The sequence below is a fragment of the Sturnus vulgaris genome, chromosome Z (genome assembly GCF_052056855.1).
Source record: "Sturnus vulgaris isolate bStuVul1 chromosome Z, bStuVul1.hap1, whole genome shotgun sequence".
Classification (NCBI taxonomy): domain Eukaryota; kingdom Metazoa; phylum Chordata; class Aves; order Passeriformes; family Sturnidae; genus Sturnus; species Sturnus vulgaris.
In genome coordinates, this window is record NC_142283.1 from 21360064 (window position 1) to 21381114 (window position 21051).

Sequence of the window (21051 nt, forward strand, 5' to 3'; positions counted from 1 at the left end):
GAGCAATGAACAGTTGTACAAGCAAAAATAAAGCATTTGTAAATTATGTAGAACTCATTGCTGTTGCTTGATTATGTTTCTTTAATATTTGTTCTGTTCTTTCCTGGTAGAAGTCAAACCCCTCCTACATTCTAGTTTTAGATCTTGGCAGTTCTCAGCAATAAACAAATGAGTTCCATATGCTCACTACAACTACAGAAAACAACTGCCAATTCTATTTGTGCCATTGTTGTTTGAGACTTCTTTTTCTCCCTTGAGACCTTGTCTCCTCTAATGATTTACAGTTTGGCCATAAAATGTTGTTTCAAACTACGTTTTGCCATTACAATGTAATCTCAAGAACACAATGTGTTTTCCACAAAATATAGGACTGTTTGTGTTTTGTTGCTATCCATTTAAAGTTTGTCATTAGACTAAGTCTTTACCACATATTCTTTCCTGAAACAGAAGACAATTCTCTAAGACATCCGAGTGACTTCTGTCTTTCAAGCACCAACCTCTTTTCGCTTATACGATTAGATACTCTCATAGTGGCTATTTCAAAATTCTATAAGTATTTTTACTTAAAATCAACATAGATTTTCTAGACTGCTGTTGATACACAAATAACAGGTAGTTCAATTTTCTAGCAAGCAGACAGCTTTAGCTAAACTTAAAAGGAGTTTTTGCATTTTATTTCATCCATGGAAAGATCAAAATCTTTCAGACTAGTTGCCTGTATCATCATAAAGTTTTGCCTGTATCGGCATAAAATTAACAGAGCTAATGGGAGGATTGAGAGAGTAAAAGGAGAGAAAAAAGAGGGAGGGAGAGATAGAAATCATCCCATCCAAACAGAAACACAATGGATAGTACGAATCTACTTGTGAGTGTCTTTATCTTTACACTATCTATGGAAGTAATCTGTTTGAATTGTTTAGAACAGATGTGCCTTCAAGGTTTGTAATGTCCAGTGAAACAAAGCTTTCTCAACAAAATAAGAAATCATGGTTTAAGAATTAAAACATGATAATCTAAAATATCTCAGCTACTTTCATAAGGGATGGAAACGAGCATTATTAAAAATAGGAGGGAACTGACTGAATTGCTTTTTAGAAATTGCCATTTTCTGATTTATGAAATGTGAACTTTGTATCTCTTATTAATAGGTTTTTCTCCCCTTGTTTCTTTTTTAGTCACATTAGAGGAAATATTTTTTCCACATCTAGCTTCTAGTTGGAAACAGATTTCATTTAGGAAATGTAGGCATCCACAACCCATTTAGTTCCCATTTTCACAGCATTAGCAGTCAAATGGAAGAATTTTCCTTCAAGCCCCAGTGGCTCAGACTGAGAATTCTTTAATCTGAAGAAAACTATCTCGTGTCATATAGTCATTCAGAGGCTGCAGGCACAATGAATTGGCTACTGTGGAAATTCCTGATGATAAAAAATAGAAATGGAGACCCTAAATTGGTCACATGAGCTTAGCTGATCATGCAGAATTTGAAATACATCATATGCATCTGGTAAGCAACTCCTCACCCTCCAGACATTTTTAAAATATATCTGATTCTCTCCTGTTAGGTAATGAAGTCAAAACTCTGCCTGTTTCCACATCCCTAGGTTTTAGCAGCTGAAGGCTGCTCTTGTATTGTTAAACTATTTAAAGCTTAAAAGAAAATTCTATATCTTTTTTTCCTATGTAATTTTAGGGGAAACAAATTTTTTGTGCCTAAACGTCCACTAGTTCACTTCAAAAATGCACAGAGAAAGGAGGAAATTCTCTTTTATTGTTAACACTTTATAAAATAGGTACCTAGTGATAACACCTGTTTATAATGTAAGGTGTACAAAACATGAATTGACATGCAGGAGCCTTGTGCATGAACATCCACTATTGTGCAATTTCCCCTTTTAGGCTACACAGCTGAGTGGTCTGTCTTTGAACTCAAATGCCTTTTTCTAATATTTCCATTGGGAAAACTATTGTAATTAATGAGTTTAAAAAAAAACAACACATTTTCATGCCATTTCTTCAAGATGAAATTTTTGCTTCCTCTTAGAAAATGTTGGTGTTTAGCTATTTTAGCAGATGCAATAATTTCTGAGAGCTGTTGTTGCATCAGCTTGTTATCGCTGTAATACCAGTGGCCCTATTTTTATCCTCATTACACACAAGCTGATCAAGATGAGTCATCTCATTTATAATTAGTCCCATGGAGGTCAAGCCTGTGAATGACGATCTAGTTCTACATGACACCAGAGAGTCACAGCTGGAAGGTGCTCGCTGTAGTGAGTGAGTGACCTCCTTTCTGTACCTGTGCACCAGATCCACAGTAACGTTGGGTGGCTCCAGGTTACTGCACATTGCACAGCTATGGTATATGAATGAAATATAGAACCCACCCTAGTCAAAGGAGAAATCACTAGGGACAGAAACCATTTAAAGCAGGCACATTCCACTTCCTGCAAGCACTAATCGGGAGAAATAAAGGCACTTTTCCTTCTAGGCTATGGTGATGGGTGCAGTGGTGTTCTCTTGGTTGATCTGTGTGACTGCTTGAGTGTGCTGCCTCCCTCTTCAGGTACCTGCCAGAGCCATGATGAGCTAGAGAAGTCATGGAAGAAGACTAGAAGAAGAATCATGACAAAAAAGCCACTCAGATATTGAGTTTAACAGCAAACATGCCATTTTCTGTTACTTTTAATATTCTTGTTTACTGCTTTAAAATACTTTCATTGGTTTTGAAACATTAAACTTTGGAGGTTTATCCACAGACATCCTGCATATTTTCCATTACTTTCATACAGTCTGAATATTTTCATCTTACATTCCTATGTTTTTTAATGACCTTTGTTGTTATTTGGTAGGGTTTTGCTGACTTTTGATTGGGGGGGTTTTCTTTTTTTGTTTGTTTTTTTAATCATATCCTGATGTTTTGAACGTCAATATAAGCTATATTGGGACAGGATATAATTCAGGATACAATTATATTTCAATTATACCTCAAACATATAACTATTCGAAAAAAAAAAGAATCAGGTGCATCTCTGATTTCATTTATTGCTTATTTTGTACAGGGTCCTCATGCTTCTTGAGATTTCTATTCAGAATAAGTGAGATATCAGTTTAATGGAATATGTTAAACTTAGTGCTCTATTATTCTGTGCTTTTTCGCCTAATTTTTAACACCTTCCCACACATAAGGGGCTGACGCTCCAGGTGACTTACCTAGACTCTAATTACTATATAGTATTCCAGGGGAGAGACTTCAATTTTCAGTTGTAGCTCCTCCATTAATTAAGTTTCCTAGGCTTTTATAGCTTCATGAGCATCAAGGAATGATAGAGTAATCCATGTGAATATGAAATATTAGATCAAAGAAAGAGATGACATAAGAATAACAAAAATGCTTACAATCAGACAAGAGTGACAGAAAACGCCATCACATCCCTGTAGCAGCTGCTAAGTGCACAGGTATTTTGTATAAAATGTAACATTTCTGGAAGGAAGGGTTAAGAAACACGGTCTCTTAGAACTGGAAGAAGTGAATTTGATGTTCTTCAGCAGAAATAAGGCCTTGCTGTGTTTAGTCTTTCTCTTCCATCTTAGGCAAGTATCTTACCTATAATGCTATGGGGAAAATACAATTCACTCATAACACTCCAGTTTTGTAAGTGAGTGATATGAGCTATAGAATATACTGCATTATTTACCTGAAGAAAAATATATAGAACACTGAATATTTTATCAAGACTCTTTGGTCTTGGGTAATTATGTGAGATATCATCAACCATTCTCCAAGATGAAATGCAGGTGCTTAGAAAACTTTAATAGAAGAACTTAGATCTTTAGGATCTTTAAGTATCTGAAAAGAATAAATACTAAATATTTAAATATTGTGGATTTTCCTACAGATTTTTTAAACCTGTTGTTTGTGCTTCTTGATGGAAAAGTAACGGGAAAACCAAAATAAGAAACAGGCAAAAAATCACAACAAGCCCCAGACTTCTTTCCTGAGAAAAATTCATCTTGAAAATAATCAATATCTTATGGTATTAATTAGGTTATTCTTGTACAGTCTTTCACACTAGTACACTATTGTGAAAGGATCTGTTGCCAAGAAGCATAAAAAAACGTTTGTTGCCCAGACAACCATTGTAAGAGAAGATTAGGTCAGCCTTCAAGTTGCCATTAAATTGTCTAAAATGATTAAAAGGGATTTGTCAAATACATATCATTGAAATGTTTACTAAAGGAGTTTTAAAATATGATAACTGCCTGTAATAACTCAAATTCTGCATAGAAATACCTATCTTTTTAATTTAGTTTTCATATTAGGAACAGTAACAAAATATCCTACTGCTGTTGAAAACACACTTTATTTTCTGAATATCTTGCTCCCCTACAGAGGACATAGGCTAAAACCAGAAAACATGCTTGGAAAACATTTGGATTTCATATGAAACTACCATTATTTTTAGCTAATGCAACTCTAAATTTGATGTTGAAGTTAATTTAGCAAATCCTCTGGATTCTAAGTAGACAGTGCTTTTCCTTAACAGAGTGATTTGGCTGAGAACCTTTCTCAATGGGTTGTTTTCCTTCATTTTGTTATGAGCCTTCAACTGAGAATGCCATTTGTCCACCTTAAAAAAATGAACAAAACCTCTCAAAAAATCCACAACCCCCCAAAGCCACAATCATTCTAGCAAAATTTCATGAAGAGTTTCTTCCTTTTTGCTATCTTCTAGTATTCCTTCAGAGCTGCAGGATAAAAGACTAGATAGAGGAGGTCTAGAAGTTAAATTGGCCCAATGGAATTATTTTCTTTGCAATTTGTGAATTCTTAATTGGAAACCAGGTAGTTTATAAAATTGCTTTAAGGTATTAGAATTTCTTTGGCAGTCCCGGTTTTGTAGCTCTTGCTTTTGCCATATTCACTGCTTCTAGTTGTTGGTGGAAGGTTGTGTAAGGATGACAAGAGGACTTTCAAAAGTTTCCTAAATTCCGATCTTTAGACCTTGAGGTTTTTTTTCTTTTTGCAACCAGACTGGAATACAGGGGGGAAAAATTACATTTGGTAGGTTCTCTCTCACACAAATTCTAACTGCCTTTGTTTTAGGCTTTTATGATTAAATATTCAGTGACCATGCATATCAATCAAAACTGTTAGCTAAGTCAATATTCTTCTTTTTTTTTTAACTTTGTTTAAATTGTCACATAGCAAAACTATGCCTGTTTGAGATTGTCATTGCTGGCTTATGATTAAAATCAAAGTGTTATCTTCTATTTTTTTATTTGAGTAATAAGATGCAAGAAGAACAAAGTTTTTAGCTTAACCAATTGCAGTGGAGCTCTGACTTTCTAGAGTTGTGTGAATATTTCTGAATATCAGAACTACTTCATGAGTTTGTGGATAAACTATATTAGAAACACTATACTTTAAAGTGGTGTGCTTATTTTGGGGGCTGAAAAAGAAAATAGATTACAGAATCAATGAGGCTGGAAAAGACCTCTGGGATCATCAAGTCCAACCTGTGACCAGACACCACCCTGTCAACCAGACCATGGCACTGAGTGCCACATCCAGTCTTTCCTTAAACATCTCCCAGGAGAGTGACTCCATCACCTCCCTGAGCACTCCGTTCCAATATCTAATCACCCTTTCTGTGAAGAAACTCTTCCTCATCTGCAATTAAACCTCTCCTGGGGGACATTAAGACTATGTCTGTTTGTCTGCCCTTGTTGCCCAGGAGGAGACACTGACACCCACCTGGCTACAACCTCCTTTCAGGCAGCTGCAGGGAGTGGTCAGTCCTGTGGATCTCATACACTACTGGCTGTGCTTTGTCCAGGGCTATACTTTTTCTTACAGACAACATGATAAATGATCAAATTTGTACTCTAAAAACAACAAAAAAACCCAACTTTTGGAAAATAGTGCAGGCTAGTTTAACATGTCTTCATAAGTTTAAAAAATTGCGTCTTGCCATTACTACTTATATATTTGTGAAAAGTGTCACAAAATCTAGAAACAAATCTGTAGCACTGAAGTAATAGCAATTTACTATTTCATATCAGCCCAAAAAGTACAGGGGTTATATCTCCTTCCTGAAGAATGAATGGTTGTGTCAGTTGTTATTACAATAATACATAGGTCTGTGTATGTTGCCCAACTGGCTTTTCTTTTCTGTACTTTTATTTGTATATACTGAATTGCACAACACCACCTTTGGACAGAACTGCAGTAGCTAAATATTCCTGTTCCAAATTTTCCTGGTTTATTTGTTTTACTCTGACTGTTTAATTCTATTCTTGAATCCATAAAGCTAAACAAGTGCTACTGAACCTGTAATAATAATGTAGACTACAAAACTGGAAAGTCACTTGCCTGAAATGTCCTACCTGAGTAACAGATAATTTCCTTTTTTATGTGTCAAATATTCATGTTGATTTGCCCTGAAATTTCTAATTTCAATGTTTATGCTACTGTGAGTAAAGGATTTGAACATTTTTTACCCTACAGAGCCTGCATTATTAGCTTGCACATACAGCCAACAATTTTTTGCATCTCCATAGTAACATCCTTACACTCACAGGTGTTTTAGGACCAAGATTTATAGGTGTACTGACAGAATTTCTAGAGAGGGGTAGAAAATGTTAAAATGTATTAAGGATGTTAAAAATAATAAGGATAAGTGCTTTCCTTTTTCCTTTTCGTTTTCTTTTTTCTTATTTTTTCTTTTTATCTTTGTTTATTTGTTTGTTTGTTTGGGGGGGTTTTTGTTGTTGTTTTTCTTTTCGTTTTTTTAATGGATGTGACAGATGATGGAGAGAAATTCTGGTAGTTCAGTTAAAGCTGGAAGGAATTAGATCACTTCCTCTTACATCATGGGGCAACAGTTATAGAAGAAATAAATCAAAGAAAGAAACTAAGGAAATGCAAGTCTGCTGGACTGGAGAAAGACCCTTTAACTGCTAAACTCAATTGTCACAATCATTTCAGACAAGCAAGCCCTGAAAGAAAAATATTCAACAAGGCTCCTCGTGCAAAGCCTAAAAAACAAACACATTTGCTAACAATCCTTATAAACTTTCAAATAACATTGTCACAGTGTGGATTTGTTTTTCACAAATCTCACAAAAGATGCAAATTCTCTATTTCCCCACTTAGTTTACTTCCACTGGAGTGCACATTTCACCACAAGCTGTTGAAGGTGTAGACAAGGGTCAGGTTCTCCTCCATCCTTTGCAGATGCATGAAATAAACATAGCTTCAGGAAGGGTCAACACCTAACACAATTCAGCATCACGGGACAAAGAAATGTGCATCTCTTTACAGGATTGGTCAAAATATATAAAATTTTAGCTTTCCCTTCATTCTTTTCTTTTTAACGGAGGTACAGAATTGCCCATTAAGATTATAGGAGATCTATCAAATCTTTATTCAGCCACTCAGAAGTGAAAGCAGGTAAGACCTCTTGCCAATAGTAGCAAACATGCAAAAAAAGAAAAGAAAAATACTTCATTTTAATTAGCAGTGTCAGAGATGTAACCCTGCAGTAGTTTCAACATGATTAATTATGGGTCAGCTTAAGTATTCTAGAATCATCAGTTCACTGCACCACAAAATAAGCCACTTAAAAGTCAGATTCTCAGTGTATTATCAGTTTAACAAACCAACAAATTATAAGAATTACTTACTCTCCAAATTTATTACTTTGTAATTTTTAAGATAACATTGAATACAGCTGAAAATGAATTTTACCACCATAAAGTGGATACTCCCATGTAGTCTTTTTTAATTAATCTGAAATTCTTTCTGCTGATCCCTGACTCTGCATTGTCAATTAGCACACACATAATGAAGGCACAAACCAGTTAGAATTAAACTTTGGCAATATAAAATGAATAAAAAAATACGATTTTACACACAGAGAACATGATAAAAAATGCTAATAAAAATAATGCTCTTGTGCAGCATTTCTATGTGGTTACTGTGCTAAAAAAGAGAGAAATAAAGAAAGGACAGCAACACATGGACCTCTTTAGGGAAAAAAGACTAACTTTATTGTAAGGACAGCTCGTGTTTAAAGTGTGTTACGTGCAGCTAGGACAGGACAGCAACTCATTGGACAATTGGGAAAAACATCCATGGGACAGTACCTCAGGATGTATCCCATGGGAAAAACACCAGGTGTTATGAATTCCACTCTGTTTTTCACCATATTATCACCCTGGGAGACTTCCTCCTTAACTGAAGCTGTAGTCAGCTTGTCAGCCTGGGAATGGAGCTGAGAGTCAGGAGAAATCCAGGCCTGAAAAGAATTTCCAAGCTGTAATTTCCTAGCTCTCTAAATGTGTGTGCCCACATTTCTTTTCCTACATATTCATCAAAAGAAACCCACAAAGCTACAAGAAGGATCAGAATTATCTGGTCCTTTTGTAAAGACTGAACGAGATTTCTCAGTGGATATAATGGTTTTGTGAGTCTGTTTCTGCCAAGAAAGCAATTAATAAATGAGAGGTATTGTCTGGTTTTGTCTTTTCTGTATTTTGGTACTGCCCAAAGTACAGGACCAAAACAACAATATTGGCCCTGAAGCTTAGGATCCCAATGGAAATTTTTCTCTTGGTTAAAACATGGAAAAGACTCCGAATCAAGAGATGACTACTTGCTAGCATACAAGGCACAAGAAGCTCATAATGGGAATTTCTCTTCTGAAATACTGAGTGAAATGATTTAGCATGGTACAATATCTCATTCTCAACAATTACTAAGGATTATCTTTCATTTCATGCCATATGGATCATCATGGTTTTAACAAGAAAAAAATGTCAAATCCTACCATTTCTCAATCTTAAATTTACCTGGGAGTAAATAGTCAAATAGCATACTTTGGAATGTGGGTTAGTGAGTGCATAAGTGTCAGCAACCCAAGATCATGGATTTTGATGTGTCAATATTTCATAATTTATTATACTAGTGTTAGTACAGCATTGTAGTAGGTTCAATATAAGTTTTTTATTACAAAATTGAGAACATCTATAATGAAACAGACTAAAAAATATTAGGCTAAATACAGTTGCTGTTCCTTTCAATTTTATTTTTTTATATATTTTCAAAGACAATAATTTTTTTTATCTACTCAGGTTCTGGAAATAGTATTAGTTCCAAGAGTTACTGATGGGTCCTGTCAAAACTTGGAGTCTTTGTCACAATAAAGGAAAGGATATAAAATTCTGTTCCTCAATCTGCTTTCACATTAGTTTACAACAATTTCCTCTTCTGCTTTCAGTGCTTTTCAGGCCACTTACTTCCAATGTGGAATGAAACATTTCTGAAATTTTCCACACATGTCCTTGCATATACCTCTTCTGATATAGCAAGGAACATCTGATTTTCATCAGCTATAGTGCATTTCTACTTCTGCCGTCTTCAATGTTAGGCTGCTTGTTAGAAAATAACCTTAAAAGAAAACAGAGTATCAACAATTTATCCCAGCCTGAAGACTAATAGCTCATACTGAATAATATGGGAACATTTGACTGCTTAATTATAAGCAGTAGGGAGCAGCAGGCTAATAAAATAGATTTCATTAGTTTTCTATTGTAAATTCTTCCACTCGATGTTTTCTGAGGATAATCCATATATACCCCCACATATTTTATTAATTACATATATTTAAAATTTTCATTTCTTTGTAAGCAGTACATTCAACCTCTGTATTGACACAGAGTCACAAAGGAGAACTTAATCACTGTAATAATCTCCAACTGAGTTCATTGAAAAAAAAGTAGTTTCATAAAAAAGCAGTGAATTTGTTCCCTTACTTTAATATTATGTTCAATAATTTACTAGCAGTTCTGATTAGCTGGAGACGTCCCAGCTGACCAGAAATTACCAGTGTAATGCCCATTTGCAAGATGGGTTGGAAGGACAATCCAGGCCTTTCAGACTTATGCCAGTGCTGGGGGAGGTCACTCCCTCCCCAAAAAGCAAGTCCAGAGAAGTTTATCCTGAGTGCTGTCATGCAGCACATACAGGACAACCAAGGGCTCAGGCACAGCCTGCTTGACCAAGCTCATCCCCTTCTAAGACAAAGTGACACACTTAGAGCACGATGGAAAGGTTGGATCCGTGTACCTAGACACAGTCCTCGTATGCCTACCTAAAGATATCCTAATCTGCCTAGACTTTACCTAGAAAAGTTCCTGATACTGTTTTCAACAGCATCCTCCTGTAGAAACTGGGTGTTCATGGTGGGAATGAATGCACTTCTTTGTGGGTTAAAAGCTGACTGGATGGCTGGGCCCAGAGTGTGGTGGTGAATGCAGCTTCAGGCACTTAGAGGTCAATCACTAGTGAGCTTCCCCAGGGCACAATGTCCTTCCAGCCCTGTTTAAAATCTTCATCGATAGCCTGGACAAGGGGATTGAACAACCCCTCAGGATGTTCTTAGACAACACTAAGTTGGGTAGTGTTGATCTGGTGAGGGTGGGAAGCTCTATGGAGGGATATGGGCAGGCTGGACCAGTGGTCCAAAACCATGAGTTTCATGAGGTTCAACAAACTCAAATGCCAGGTGCTACCCTGGGATGACAACAGTGCTACAGGCTGGGAGGAGTATCTTGAGAGCTGCTTGGCGGAAAGAGACCTGGAAGTGTCACATGCAGCCAGCTGTATATGAGCCAGCCATGTGCCCTGGTGGCCAAGGGGGCCAATGGCATCCTGGCCTGTATCAAGAACAGTGTGACCAGCAGGAGCAGGGCACTAATTCACTCCCTGTACTTGGCACTTGGCCACACCTCAAGTGCTGTCTTCATTTCTGGCTGCTCACTTCAAAAAGATATTGAAGTGCTGGAGCAAGTCCAGAGAAGGGCAATGGAGCTGCTCTCTGGACACGAGTCTTGTGAGGAGCTGCTGAGGGAGCTGGGGTTGTTTACCCTGGAGGAAAAAAGGACTGGGGAAACCTCATTGCTCTCTACAACTGCTGGAAAAGAGGGTGTAGCAAGCTGGGGGTCAGTCTCTTCTCAAGTCTCAGGTGAAAGGATTTCGGATGGCAAAGGCCTTGCTTCTCTTCAGGATGTGTCAGGCCTGCTTCTCTCTGTACTGTGTTTACATACAGCTCATTAGAGTAAACTAACCCATTTAACTGCCAGGTGCACTATTTAACACAACAGTGTGGAGAATTACTGTAAGTTCAAAATTGTTCTTGCCTTCAGAAAGAAAAAAATCTAGCATGTTTTACCATCTACTATGTGTATCAACTGATTTGACAAGGGATGTTCACTAGGCAAATATAGTACAGATGGAGACATATTTTGCCCCATGTTTGTGCTTGCACAGTGCTTGCACATGGTGTTAAGAAGGATGATGTGAACAGAAGTGCACTAGCTGTGGATAATTCTGTGTAGATACAGTTTATTGTCATGTTCTGAATGCATACTTCTAATATTACAAGCCCTGATGACTCTGCCTTTTTGAAATCTTTGAGGACTGTCAAATGTTGCAGGTTCGAAAAAGGTCTGAACTTATTGGAAAGTGCCACCTGACCTTTCTATTCTTGCTATTTACTCTGATTTCTAGTAACTAAAGCCACCTCAAGTTTGAATTTTCATGAAATAAAATGACCTCATATAAAATTGCTTCCCCCACACCCCAAATTACTGTATTACAATAAATAAGGAGATAAATTCTATGTTTTATATGTATGCAGAGTTCTATGGGTAAATACCCTCAGTAAGTATACTAAACCTGACAATTTTATTCAGGCTTGCTTGTATTATTGTAGCTGAGGGTTTGTCAACAGAGATTTGTCTCAGAGAAGCAGAGGAGAGTTGAGAACACTATTTGTATGTGTCTGTTTACTTTTGGTTTTGAATAACTATTATTTTTTAAGTGCTTTACCCCCAGAAGAGGCTTTTAGAAAATAATGCTCCATAAATAAAACACGTTTTCACAGCAGGCATATGCTGTAAATATTTAGGCAAATGCAGAATAAAGCTGGTTATTTTTCTCTTGAATTGCCCCCAAGATTTTTTTGTTTGTTTTGTTGTTTTTTTTTACCAGAACCCTGATCACTTGCAAACAGTTCATCCCAGTTGCATTGCAAATAAAGCCAAACTGTGGCTGACTGACATTTGTGAAGGGTGCACACAGGGAAAGCATTCAGCCTCACAATGTAATTCAGCATAGGATTCGATTCCACATCAGTGACCACAAGCTGGGTACACTGCTTCATTCAAATTGAGCAATGAAAAGTAAATTATTACAGTGCTTCATATCTGTTCTGGTACTGAGATAAGATAGCCTGAACTGGGAGCAAAAAGAAGACTGTAAAATATATTCTTTCATTTTGATTCACACCAAAATTCTGCCTAGCCAAATATTCATCAGACAGGTGCACTGCTCAATGGATTAAAAACTGGCTGGATGGCTGGGCCCAGAGAGTGGAAGTGAATGGAATTACATCCAGCTGGCAGCCAGGTGCTAGTGGTGCTCCTGGTGGCTCAGTGTTGGGGCCAGACCTCTTCATATCTTTGTCAGTGATCTGGATGAGGGGTTCGAGCTCTTCCTCAGGCAGTTTGGAGATAACACGTGTTTTGATAGAAGTGTTGATCTGCTGGATCTGCTGGAGGGTAGGAAGGCTCTACAGAGGGATCTGCACAGGCTGGATTGTGGGTTCAGGTCAACAATATGAGGCTCCACAGGGCAAAGTGCAGGGTCCTGAACTTTGCTTACACTGAACATTGCACCAGGCAGTGCTACAGGCTGGGTGCAGAGTAGCTGGGGAGCAAGAAAGAAAATGACCAGAGGTGCTGGTTGACAGTGGCTGAATATGAAGCAGATGTGCCCAGGTGGCCAAGAAGGCCAATGGCCTCCTTGCTGCTCTTGGCAATAGTGTGGCCAGCAGGACCAGGGTAGTGACAGTCCCCCTTTGCTTTGCACTGGTGAGGCCACACCTTGAGTTCCTGTGTCCAGTTTTAGGCCCCTCACGACAAAAAAAGAGGGGCTGGAGCAAGTCCAGAGAAGGGTGGCGGAGCTGGGGAAGGGTCTGTGGAGCACCAGTCCTGTGAGAGGCAGCTGAGGCAGCTGGGGCTGTTTATCCTGGAGCAAAGGAGGCTCGGGGCAGACCTTGCTGCTCTGTACAAGTGCCTGGAAGGAGGCTGTAGCCACCTAGGGATCGGCCTCTTTAGGCACCAGAGACAGAACAGGAGGGCACAGGCTCAAGCTGTACCATGGGAGGTTCAGGCTGGACGACAGAATGAATTTCTTCACTGAAAGGGTGGCCAAATATCAGAATGGACTGCCTAGGGAGGTGGTGAAGTCACCATCCCTGGAAGTGGTCAAGAAATGATGGAATGTGGCATTCAGGTCTATGGCTTAGTTGACGTGGGGATGTTTGGTCAAAGGTTGAACCTGATGATCTTGGAAGCCTTTTCCAACCTCAATGATGCTATATTTCTCTGATTTTGGCTCCATCACTTTTGCCTTAGGACAGGATGTAAAACTGGTTGTATGTAGTGGGATATTTCTTCTGTCGTGTGTTGTTAGTAACCAACAGTCTTAGGACTTCCAGGACTATCCATATATTCATGTCCTCATGCTGGCACCTCTCCAAAATTCCTCCCTGGAAATCTATACATTTCTGCTTCCCTTTTCAATTCAAACCAAATTGTTCCATTCCTCTCCCATCTCTCATTTTTTATTTTAATTTATCCTTGTGGTTTTCCCTTTGATGACTGTGATTATACAGCTACTGGCAGCACTGCTTCTGCTGACATAATCTTGTCTCGATTTACTTCTGAGTTAGAGTGGGTAGTAGCATGCAGTGAGGAAGATGCATCCTTGGAGATTATCACTGTGGATGACCGATCTGGTTTGGTTTCTTCTGTATTGTGACAGCAAATCACAACCAGTAATGTGTGACAAAAATTCATAGTTTTTATTTGCTGGAATAACTTATTTGGATCCAAACAAGAATCTCAAGGGTCTGTGTTCCTTAGGTATCAGATTCAACTAAGGACCAGAGAATGTTACAGTAACCAATCGATTCCAAAACTCTTGAGCAGTGTTTTGTACTTTTTTCCATGTTGGAAAATCAGACAGCATAGCCTTTTTCAAATAAATCTTGTAGTGAGTGGGAGATTAGGCCAAAGTAAAGTAAGGTCATCCTACAGCCTTCTCCAATTAATTTACTTTTTCAATGACAAGTTATTAAATCAGTGATTCTTTCTTTGTGAGATAGAAAATTCTAGCTCCTAGAGAGAGCAAGTTGTTCCAATGAATGTGCAAGAGAAAAAAAATGATTCCTAGAAAAAGGCCACAGTGGGAAGCTAATTTATTCTGAATCTGTGTAGCTGGAATCAAGAGAATCTTGTCCAGGTGCTCTTCTGCACATGTAGCAGCAGTTCATGAAAACGAAATTTTTTAGCTTTTTGGAAAAGAATATATCTGCAACACTGGCTTTTCTGTTCTTCACGTAATGAAATTATACTCTGCAGGATACTCTAAATACACTGACATAACCAATGAATTCTTTATGATCCCTAGCTGATCCTCTGTATGGGATCAATATAGTCCAGTCATGATTTAAGCAGTGGAGTCCATTCTATGCAACTTATGTTTTAAGTCTTCATGGCCATTTGAAAAAATTAAAAATTATTTGAAAATAATATTTTATTTAAAAATAAAATAATTTGTTTCATTTGCATTTTCTTTAAGTTATTTTTTTCTCTGTTCTTGCAGTCTTTTCAAACTGTTTCTTTTCAGTGGTGTTCAAGTTTTTTCCTGTCAAATATTTGACGGTCCTAATTGGTACATCAGAAGGGAGATGAAATAAACATAGTTTACTAGAAACTGAAGCTTACAGAAATTACATTATCTTCTCACTTAAGTAAATACATGAAGCCACCAATATTTGTGTTTAAAACATAAGAATAACCCATAAGATATTACACCTATTTTTGGTAATAGAGTTAAATTTTTAAAAGACAAATTAACAGTTCTTTATCGCTTGGGAAGAGACTATCACACAATTTCATAATGAGAACAGATGAAGTTAAGTATTGGGATTGTCCCTGGTATGGAAGTGTGCTAGGGCTGTCAGAATTGGGCCAGAGTCCCTTGTGTGATACTATTTAATAATACTGTTTTCGTTGCTTAGAAATTTAGTATATCTATGTAAAACAATCTTTGTTATTACATAGAACACATAAAGAAATTAAAGCATTTCAAGTGTGGTTTTCCTAAACCAATACAGAAAGAAAATACACGTAAATGGACAAATTATTATTGCACAGGCCTATGAAACTACATAGTGCTTCAAACCTCATTTGCTTGAAAGTAAAGTAGTAGAGGAATTTCCATGCATTTAATTAAACATAAACTACAGTGTTTACTGTTTACATTATATATTATGTATGCACTAAATGTTGGTTAGTAATTATGACATTTATTTTATTTTCTTTCTATTTGTTTACTTGATTCTTCTTCTATAATTTGAAATTCAGACTTTATCCTTTTGAATATATTTCTCTCTTGAATAAACTTCAAGGGGTTTGATTTTAAGACTAAAATTTATTCTATTTTCACAGCTGGTTCCCCATAGTGCAAGGCTGTGGTGAAAGTGACATATTATACATAAGAAGTTAAAGAATCTGAACAGGTAGAGGATTGTGTTGCGGTTCTTTGACAAATTCACCAAGTCTTGGGAAATGATTGACACTCTTGACTCTTGTGCAATTTGTGCTGCAAATATGCTGTAGTTGCAGACTATGTCGCATTACAATATTGCATTCACTTTGCTCCTTCTTTTTCAGAACTGTGATTTTTTTCGAGGAAAATTCTGCGTTTGATTTTTCGCATGCTTAATGGAAAAGCATTGCAAAACTATATTCTTGATCTGTCTGGTTCATAAGCATACCAATAAACACATTAATCATTACAAATGGAATTGTTCATCAGATATTGGAACAGATTGCCCAGGGAAGTAGCAGAGTAACCATCCCTGGAACTGTTTAAAAAACGTGTGGATGTGGCAGTTGATATGGTTTAGTGATGAACACAGTGCTAGCTTGGTTGGACTCAATAATCTTTTCTTATGTAAAAAATCCTGCTTTATTTTGCTGCTTCATGCAGTGATTTTCCCAGGTCCTCTTCAACCATGCAATAATCTACTTGTTCAGATGGTGGATCTGCATATGCTCGGAAACCTATTCCTTTCAGTTACTCTCCCAGATTTGCAGGCAAAATTATACAACAGGGGAGCAGTGCAGATGTAGAAAAATACCTACAGATATTAAGGACAGGATTGGCACAGGAATATTATGTATCAAAAAAGGCAACAAATTTTTCAAGATGATGAAACTTTCAGCCCTTAAAGGCTGTTAAATATCCTAATAAATTAATGAACAAAGGTTGGTTTCAGCCATTTGCTTCACACCATTCATCACACATTTCATCTCTGATAGACATTATGGCTATTGAATTGTGCAACAATGTAATCATATATTTCTTTATTTTGTCAGCTTTGTTTGAAATGGTATCAAAAGCTGCAGCAAAATGAACCAAAGACATAGGATACGAGCAAGATTTATTTTTCAAATACAAGCCTCCCTGGCACTAGCAAGGAGTGCCCTGTAGCAGAGCCTTATGAGAATGAAGGATTTTAATGGGCTCCCCTCCTCATGCAATAGAAATTGCATGATTAGCGTCCTTGTGAAATTAAAACTTTTAGCTAGTTCTCCATGACTAAGATCTTCATATCACCATCCTTTATTGCAGTTATTACAGCACAGCTTAGGAAAACGGTTACATCTTTTTAAAAGGGCACTGCCCCTAATTACCAGCAAAAGAGTCTGAGTGAAACACCACAACAAACGCATTTGTACTCTGAAGAATAATTAATGCAGCTGTGGGTCAACTCTCAGGTTCCTCCTATTGTTGCTTAGATTAATTATGCAATCATTCAAAGTTTATAATAAATCTCAGTATAGACCTAACTGATGAATACGGTAAATCAAGAGTATCTTCAGAAGAATCTCTTGTCAAATGACTTAGTGAAGGATGTGTAGCACTTTTTCTCTGTGTAATGTGACAGAGGTTTCCCTTGATTGCTTCCTGTAAATCAATGTTCTTGGCAAGGAGATGGACTTCAAATAATAGAGTCATTGACTCATTAAGGTTTGAAAAGACCTCTAAGATCATCAAATTCAACCATTAGCCTAGCACTATGGTTTCTTTAAGTGTCATATCCACACATTTCTTTTAACATCTTATGAGATAGTGACCACTTTCCTGGAAAGCCTGTTCCAATGCTTCAAAACTCTTTCTGTTCAGAAATTTTTCCTAATATCTAATCTAAACCTCATCTGGAACAACTCGAGAATATTTTCTCTTATCTTGTCACTTGGTACTTGAGAAAAATGAGCAATCCCCACCTCATTACAACCTCCTTTCAGGTAATTGTAGAGAGCGATAAGGTCCTCCTCGAGTCTTCTTTTTTGAGGTCAAATAACCCCTCTTCCTTCAGCTGTTCCTCGTAAGGTTTGTGTTTCAGACCCTTCATCAGCTCCATTGCTTTTCTCTGGACATACTCCAGCACCTCAATGTCCTTTCTGAAGTGAGGGGTCCAAAAGTGAGCACCGCACTTCAGGTACAGCCTCACCAGTCCCCAGTACAGGGGAATGATTCCTGATTAATCCTGCTGGCCATACAATTGCTGATACAAGCCAGGATGCTCTTGGCTTTCTATGTCACTTGGGCACACTGCTGGCTCATATCAGCTGGCTGTCAGCCACTACCACCAAGTCCTTTTCTGCTGAGCCACTTCTCCTCCAGCCTCCAGCTGTGAGCAGTTGTTCTGACCCAAGCACAGAGCTTGACATCTTACTGAACCTCATGCAGTTGTCCTCAGCCCACAGAACCAATATGTGCAGACCCTTCCACAGAGCCTTTCTACTCTCCAGCACTTCCACTCCACTGCGTGTTGTCTGCAAACTTACTGAGGGTGCACTTCATCCCCTTGTCCAGATTGTTGCAGCAGATATTAAATAGGATTGGACCCAGTACTGAGCCCTGGGGAACCCCACTTGCCACCTGAGTTTAGCTCCATTCACCAGCACTCTTCAGGCCCAGCCATCCAGCCTCTATTGTATCCAAAGTGTACCTGCCCATGCCATGGATATCCAGTTTCTCCAGGAGAATGCTGTTGAAAATGGCATTGAAATGCTGTTGAAACCATGACCCAGTCTTGTATTTTTTCCCTGATGACACTCAAGTGGTTCTGCCCCAGGACATTTCCTGAACTCAGGCTGAAGTAGCACTGTAGTGATGAAGGCCTGTAATTCCCTGAATCGTCCTTCCAACCATTCCTGTAGATGGACATCAGATATGACAACTTCCAGCCATCGGGGACCTCCCTTGTTGACCAAGTCTGCAGATAAATGACTGAAAGTGGTTTGGTGAGCTCTTTTGCCAGTACTTTTGGGTGAATCCCATGAACTTCTGTGGTCTAAGTGGCACAGCAGGTCACTCACTATTGTCCCATGGATTATGGGGGCTTCATTCTGCTCCCATTTCTGTCTTTCAACTCAGAGCCAGGGTACCTTGATGACAACTGGTCTTACTGTTAAAGACTGAGGCAAAGGAAATAGAGAGTACATCAGCCCTTTCCTCATTCTTTATCCTTAATGTTTTCCCTGGCATCCACTGAAAAAGATTCTCCTTAGCCCTCCTTTTGTTGCTTTTTTAACCCCACAGGTGGACAGTGAGGTGGACTGAAAACTGACTGCCAGATTCAACATGTTGGTGATTAATGGCAGTGCAATCAACCTCTCCTCCATCATCCACTGAGTTGGACAACTCAACACAGAAACCTATAAGGTCATTTAAGGGGGATTTATCCTTTACAAATCCCAGCTGATCATTCCCAATAACATCCTTGTCCTTTGTGCATTTCAGGAGTGGCCAGTGAAAAACACTGACCAGCTCACCCAGGACTTGGAGGTGCATCCCATCAAGTCCCATGAACTTAAGTATATCCTCTTTCTTTAAATGTTCTCTAACCTGCTTCTCCTCTTAGAGGAGGACTTTCAGATGTTCCACATTTTCTTTCTCATATTAGGAACCTTGGATTCCCACTAACTGGTCTTACCAGAAGAGATTGAGGCATAGAGGCATCAGAGACTTCTTTCATGCCTTTTGCCACCATGAAAATGCAAAATTACTCTTTTGCCATAGCTAATCAGCTAACATTTTTTATAGTGGCACCTCTGGAAAGCATGTGAAATGAAAAAAAACTCATAGGAAGGAGAAAGAGTATCAGCTCAAGGAATAAATCAAACAACCGTGTTGCAACCAAATGGAGATTTTCCCCTCTTTAAAACAGCAGAGTAATAATTACTCTTTAAATGAACTTGTCTATGTATTTCCCCTCTAAACCCTTTCTTAAATATTTCCTTCTGTTATTTGCTTTTTGCCTTTCACTGTATTTTAAAAGCCTAGGTATTTTCAGAGTAATTTTGAGCACAAGTATCTATGCAGTATCTATGCAATATAATAAAATGACCTATTTTTGAACACTCCTCTGAAAGTTGCTGACTCTTGCAAAAAGAAATCTGCCATAAGAATGAAACTTTTCCAAATAATCCTATACTGGAAGTAATTTGTTTTGGTTTGAATGACTTATGACCATTAAATCACCTATTGAATTGTGAATGTCTCCCTCCACAGGCTGAGTTCACCAGCAGAAAGTGCTGCAGCAGTGGCCCATGTGTATTAATTATACATGGAGAAAGTTTGCCTCTTTTAGCAGTTCTCTGCAGCCTGGAGAAGGCATAGACAGACATCTGATGTAGTTCAACAATGTCCTGTCTGGAGAGGAATATTCAGAGGAGAAAGAGATTTTACTGAGCTTTGGCCCTCATACTGCCTTTAACTTGCTAAATTAAATTTTAGTAGACAGATATATTTGGAATAAAATCCTGAAGTACACCTCTGAGGCCCCTAGATATCGCTAAACATTGCTCTTGATCTTGTCTTTACTCACAAACTGCACGAGGGAAGGTTTACATTGGACATTTGGAGGAATTTCTTCACAGAGAGGGTGGTTAAAAATTGGAATGGGCTAGCTGGGGAGGTGGTGTTTAAGGAAAGACTGGATGTGGCACTTAATGGTTGACAAAGTGGTGTCAGTTCATAGGTTGGACTTGATATGTCAGAGGATTTTTCCAACATAATTTATTCTGTGAAATAATTTTCATTTTTAGTCAAAAAAGAAAAAGACTTTTTCCCCCCACAGTAAATCAGTAATGAACCGTGTTGTCAGTCAAAGCCTGCCTAGGTATCTTGTCAAGTTTTATTACTGATTGGAATCACAGAATCAATTCAATCAGTTCCACAGCAAGAAATTATTATGGAATAGAGACTTTTAAAGATGTTTAGGTGCTTGGAGACATAACAACTCCAAATTCCTTCAAAAATATTGTCTTTTTCCTATCAACAATACTTCTCTTTGGATAAACTACTGCTTATACATAGTGTAACGTGAGTGAAATCCCAGTTGCAATGTCTTGACATCTGATTGCAATAGCTTGTTTGCTGTAATTAAGAACAGAATTTGTTTACAGCACAAACAGTGATAAAATCACTGTGAGATCCATACGTTTAAGTTTATTAGCCATTCTCTGGGTATTGCTGCAATTTAGATTTTTAATGCAACTACAGTTTTAGAAACTCCTGTGAAGTATGGGTTTTTTTCCACTTCACATGAGGTACCTTTTACTTGTTTCATATTGGTAAATAGCTGAGATTCATTCTTGGCATAAGAAACTAACCAGTGAGAGTCTATGTTTTTGTCTGAATTATTCAGATTGTTGAAAGAGTATTATTTTTCTTCTTTTGGCTACCACTACATTTTACAAATCAGGGACAATCAAAACTGATATTGCAATAATCAAATCTGAATACTACCATTTAAAAGTTCATTTTGAAATTACCCGATATTTATATTAAATTAAGCATGTGAATGTATGTGGCCTAATATAACTGGATGTTTCATT